A 6,249-nucleotide genomic window follows, 5' to 3' on the forward strand; every position below is an offset into this window, starting at 1 on the left:
GAACAGACAAAACTCGATTTTCCGGAGGAAAAGCGCCAGCAGGAAGATCGAGACCGTGAAGAGACGGAGCAACTGTACCGCGCTAATAACCACGAAAGTTCTATGAGAAGTTGAACCGTTCACGTAAGGGCCACGTGCCACAGCCTGATATGTGAGGACAAACGGGAACCTTCTACAGGAACGAGGTCGTGAGGTGATCCAAAGGTGGCGGCAGCACTACGAAGAACACCTGAATGGCGATAGGCAGAACAGAGTGGCGGTATGGTAATGAACCTAGGAGACGCGCGCAGGACATGCGACTTTGCGGCTCCGAATCTCCAGGAAATCCAGGAGGAGATCGGCCGGCTAAAAAACAACAAGCCCCTGGAGCTGACAACCACCAGGAGAGCTGTTTAAACACGGTGGTGAACACTGGCAAAGCGCTGCACTGGGTGATTCAAGTTTGGGAGGATGAGGTTCTGCCGCAGGAGTGGATGGAAGGTGTCGTGTCCCATCTACAAAAAGGGCGATAAGCTGGATTGTAGCAACTACCGCGCAATCACATTGCTGAACGCCGTCTACAAGGTACTCTTCAAATTTTATGCCGTCGACTAACACCAATACAAGATAGTTCGTGGGGCAGTACCAGGCGGATTTTATGGGGAACGCTCTACCACAGACCAGGTGTTCGCCATACGTCAGGTATTACTGAAAATGCCGCGAATACAACGTCCCACATCATCTATTATCGACTTCAAAGCCGCATATGATACAACGATCGGGACCAGCTATGGCAGCTAATGCACGAAAACGGATTTCCGGATAAACTGATACGTTTGATCAACGACGACGGGTGATGTGCGTAGTTCGAGTTGAGGCATTCTCAGTCCCTTCGAAACGCGCAGAGCGTTCACAAGGTGATGGTCTTTCGTGTCTGCTTCAACATCGCTTTGAGGGGTAATACGAAAGGGCAGGATTACACGAGTGGAATGATTTTCACAAGTCCGTCCAGTTATTTGGTTTCGCTGACGACATTGATATCATGGCACGTAACTTTGAGAAGATGGAGGAAGCCTACATCAGACTGAAGAAAGCTAAACGGATTGACTAGTCATCAACACGTCGAAGACAAGTACATGATAGGAAGAGGCTCAAGAGAGGAGTCAGCCACCCACCACGAGTTTCATCGGTGGTGCCGAAATCGAGGTGGTGAAGAATTCGTGTAGTTGGGCTCAGCGGCGACCACCGATAACGATACCAGCAGAGAAATTCGAGACGCATAGTGGCTGGAAATCGTACGTACTGACTCCACAAGACGCTCCGATCGAATGAGTTCGCCGCCGTACCAAACTGACTATCTACAAAACGCTACATAAGACCGGTAGTTCTCTACGGACACGAGACCTGGACGATGCTCGGGAGGACCAACGCGCACTTGGAGTTTTCGAGAAGAAGTGTTGCGTACCATCTATGGTGGGGTGCAGATGGCGACGGTACGTGGAGGCGGAATGAACCACATTGCATCAGCTGTTGGGAGAACCATCCATCGTTCACACCGCGAAAATCGGAAGACTGCGGTGGGCGGCACGTAGCCAGAATGTCGGACATAATCCGGTGAAAATGGTTCTCGACAACGATGCGACGGGAACAGAAGGCGAGGTGCACAGCGGCAGGTGGATCGATCAGTGGAGGACGACTGCGGACCCTCCGTGACTGCGTGGTTGGCGAAGGCGGCCTTGAACCGAGCTGAATGGAGAAGTCTTATGTACCGGGCCACTCCGGCCTTAGTCTGATGATAAATAAATAAGTATCACATCCATGCATTTTGGATTTCGACAAAAGCGAGTAAATATTTCTCACTCATTTATGTAGCACTTATCTTTAACCGATTTGCTCTTATGGAAGGAGGGGATAACTTATGGACCCCCATTCCATCCTAGTGGAGCTGACTAATTTATTTATTTTTTTATTTCAATAAAACGAATGATGGAGAAAAGGGATTTGCGTGTGAAATAAGTATGCTAAATACTAGATATTAACTTAAAGTTCACTGGTTGGGTTTATTCAATATTTACAGGAGTTCACTGGGTTATAAAGGAATGTACAAAAAATTCATCTGACTTCAAAGGTTGTTGCGATTTCCAGTCGGTCGGTGGATGTTCGGACTATTGGCTTCGACCGGTCCACTTCCTCACCGATGGCTATGTCGACGATTGTCGGGTCCAGGATGCAACGTCCAAGGTTGAAGGACGTACAGTTCTCTTCCTCTTGTAGCGGATGGGGATTTCACTGTCACTCACGGTCCCACAGATCACAGGCCGTTAGATCACCCTCGACAATTCCGATGATGGGTGGTAAAATCAATTTTCTTCCGAGACACTATTCTGCCGGTTACCAGTGTCACTCATGAAACAGCTAGGAATTTTGTTCCTAAGGTTTCAGAAAAAAAGAGAGAGAGCAACGAAGGTTTAAACTGTCGGAACTTTGTTACCAAAAAGAGCCCTTGGCCTTGGCCTCATCCTGCTTAGGGTTTATGGTCTTCGACGGATACAGCAAAATCCAAGTATAGGAGAACATTTCCGGGATGGTTTGTCTGTACACAGTTGAGCTACGCGCCATGATGATTTTGTACATATAGGATGAGATACACTTTTGACAGATGATACCAAGGAGATAAATGTGGTGAAATGGGTTTTAAATTCAATTTTCTTTTCTTTTTTCAATCTTTTATTTTCTTATTATTTACATTAAATTTTAGGGTAAATGTACACAGTACGGACAAAACCTGTAAATTTCGTTCAAGTAGATGTAAAAATCTGCTCCGAGTTAAACAACAGAAAGTTATAGGTTGTTTTAAATTTACATGCTGGAATTTTACAGTTCTTATTTTTATTTGAAAACAAAAAAGGAGCAGAGCATGAGGAATCCGAACATTGGTCTGGTAAGGGAGAACCGAACTTATCGTCTCGGTATTTCCGCTTCTTGATATCCAGTTGATCAAGGTGTAACAGGTTAAACGTTGTCATGATTCGATAATTCTTCATTAGGCTAAGCGATAGCTTAAATTTACATGACACGGAATCTCCATCAAGACGGAATTATTTGAGACTCAGTATGCTGAATGCATCACAGATTTCTCGCTGGAAAAAGCAAAAAAACATAGAGTTGCAGCGATGAAATGCAACGTCATAAAGGCTGCTTTATTTTCATAGCGAAGATATACCGTTTAGGTTGATTCTTATACTTAAATAGGTGCCAGCTGCGGTTTGATGAAATGCAGTGAGTTCATTATGATTTGTTTTAACAGCCACGTGCCTCGCTCAAGGTTTCCGGTAGAGTCATGTAAATTAAGATATATTCAATTGAAATTAATGGTTTTATTTACATCACAGAAATTTAAAATTATGATCTGGTACATTCTGTTTCCGAATTTTATATATCAATTATGAATTCGTCGTGGCTAATTTTCATAATATTTTACTGTGTACTTATTTACAAAGGAAAAAGGAAACTAAACGATAATAAAAGAAGCAAATTTAGGGATTGTAACCTATTGGCAAGGTAACAAATTTGATAAGCTTCTTCGAATTAAAGTTCTCAGTTAATAATCATCCGTCTTTTTTCGTTTACCGCTTCTATCAGCAATGTGTACTCAACATTTATCAACATTACGTTTATTACTGATTTATGGTATAAGTATACGTTCATTACAATATTGTTAACGAACTTTGTTAATAAACAGAACTGAATAAAGTTTAAGTTCGTTAATCATAATGTTTCGTTATTTTTTTTTATAAAATGTGGAACATAATATCTACATTAATTGCAACAATGTGATCTATTTTACCGAACCTCGGTAATCTGTTAATGTATTATTACAGGACTACCACCTGCAGCGCACCATTAATGGTTTCCAACAGCACTACTGGCCTCTATTTTACTGCACCGAAAGACATGTAGTCGTTCTCAATGAACCGCTCACAACATAAAATTAAATATAATAAACCACTGATCTGGAAAGGAGCTTATTCCGAGGCACCTATGTCTTCTTTGCTACTCGAGCCCCTATTAGCTGATTGAGTTTATGATAAGGCGTTCGACTATGCTCCATCGGGCCGTGCTTCAGCTGACTGAATGCATTCATGACAATTTCCTTCCAGCCTGGATAGTTTCTCTTGTATGTATTTAAACTCAATAACGGTAGAACGCAGTTTTCTCCCATGAAGCAATGATTCACGCAACGACGGCGACCGCAATCTGGCGATTTCCTCGCGATCCCCAGCACTTAAACGTGGCCAGTTTGTAGCGTGATGTGACTCTGAATAAAACAAATTAAAAATCATTTAAATCTGGTACAGCACTGCGGCTCCGGCAGGGTCGTCCAGAAGCGCTCAATACCATTAATAAATTCAACACCGCCAGAGTTGCCACCAGTCGACGAGCTTGACGTCTGGCAACCCAGAATAAAGCCTTTGCATGCGCGCTCAATTTGTTCGTCGCAGGAACGAAGAGGTCCGGAAAACTTCCCCTGGGACAGGGGAGTTCTCGACTAAAGTCATTCACAGTTCATTAGAGACCAAAACACCTTTTTCTCCGTCGTTTGCTTTCCATCGTTTTATTTTTCTATTTTGCAAATCATTATTTATCATATGGTTGCACGAGTGGACCAAATATTAACTCTTTGGTGTCCCTGTGACCCGCGAAATGAGGCATTCTGAAACGCTGTTAGACGCGAACGATTAGGAGACTCCCGAGCGGAGCATGAGATCCAGCTCATCTCGCGAGCGCTCACAGTTGAAAGAATTAGTATTCTGTCGTTAATTATTTTTATCGTATTCATTTATCTACGCTCGTTGAAGCATGTTTCCTGGGTGCGACATGTTAACCCAGGCTGGCCATAGATTAAGCTGGGACTGTTTTTTTTCGCATCTGTTCAATGCGGAATTCGCTGATTTGTTAGCGTTACAGCAAATGTATTTTATGTTGAAAGGAAACTTTACCAGATATTTTGCAATGGTTTAATAAGTTTAATACTAAACCTTCAAACTAAAACATTCAAATATTTCAGATTGTACGTTTTTGATTAGAAGCAGGTTAGAATGATCTTAATCCGTTCTGATATGTTGTGGCTTTGTTGTGGCTTGATGGTTAAATTTCGCTACAAATGTAATTCATAGCACATTGTGAACTGTTTATCCCACACCACACCTTTATAAGTGATCAAAGTACCTAGTTCATATTTTCGTGATAACTTCTTATTTGATAAAGTCAGCACATGCGTTTTTCGATTGGAACTACACGGTGACGATCTAATTTAAATCAAAAGTCTACTTCCCATTCCAAAAGTGAAAAACCACTCGGTATATAACAATAACTTGACTTTGTTTCATTTATTTTCAACAAACTTAAACATTAATTTCATCTAACGCATCGAGCTCGCAGCTACACCCGAAAGTCAACACACTGTTCAGTCCGCATGTCGCGTCCTCGATAAGGGAATATCGTCATGAAACCAGACTTGCGCAGACGCCTATTCACAGTCAGGCTAGGTTTGAAAACCCACAAAAAGCTGTCCCGTCGTGCAATGATTCGCGATCAACGCATGTGGAACGAAAGAGTGTTTAATTACGTGCTGCCGTTCCACCACTCGGCTTCCACGAATTGATCCTCCTCACGCGGAATTGGACCTGGACACGCACGCGCCATACTTTAGTGGCCGATGGCGGCCCACTATTGCCATTATTATACAACAAAGTTCCACATAAAGGATATGTTAAACAACCTTGCATAATGAGACAGCAAGTCATCGACGTTTGACAATCTCGTAAAATTGTCATTGTTACTGGTTACCAAAATAAGTAAAATATTGACGAAATAAAGAACTAGGGAAAGTGCATTGCCGTTTGGCCAACAGTACCTAATTTGGCCACCTGAAAACATATGGTTTTCAAAAAAATCTATCAGTTCAAAGCAGCGTTGAAGCGTGAGGGATATACAAAGATTAAAAAGGTTGAGAATAGAGCAAACATTTGTCGAGTGTTCACAACAGCATAACTTTGCAGTGAATAGTCCGATTTTGATCAACGACCATCGGAGCGATGGAAATCTTCTAGTATATCTGGTTCGCTATAACCTCTTCGATAAGTTGGCCTTGCAGTTATGTTCGGGTTTCCGAAGGGTATGTTAAAAATTACCATTTTTACCGCTGCTGAACTTGTCATTTATATGACGTTTACTGATACATCATGTTTTAGCAATACGTAACTTCCG

The sequence above is a fragment of the Armigeres subalbatus genome, chromosome 2, assembly GCF_024139115.2.
Source record: "Armigeres subalbatus isolate Guangzhou_Male chromosome 2, GZ_Asu_2, whole genome shotgun sequence".
NCBI classification, from domain to species: domain Eukaryota; kingdom Metazoa; phylum Arthropoda; class Insecta; order Diptera; family Culicidae; genus Armigeres; species Armigeres subalbatus.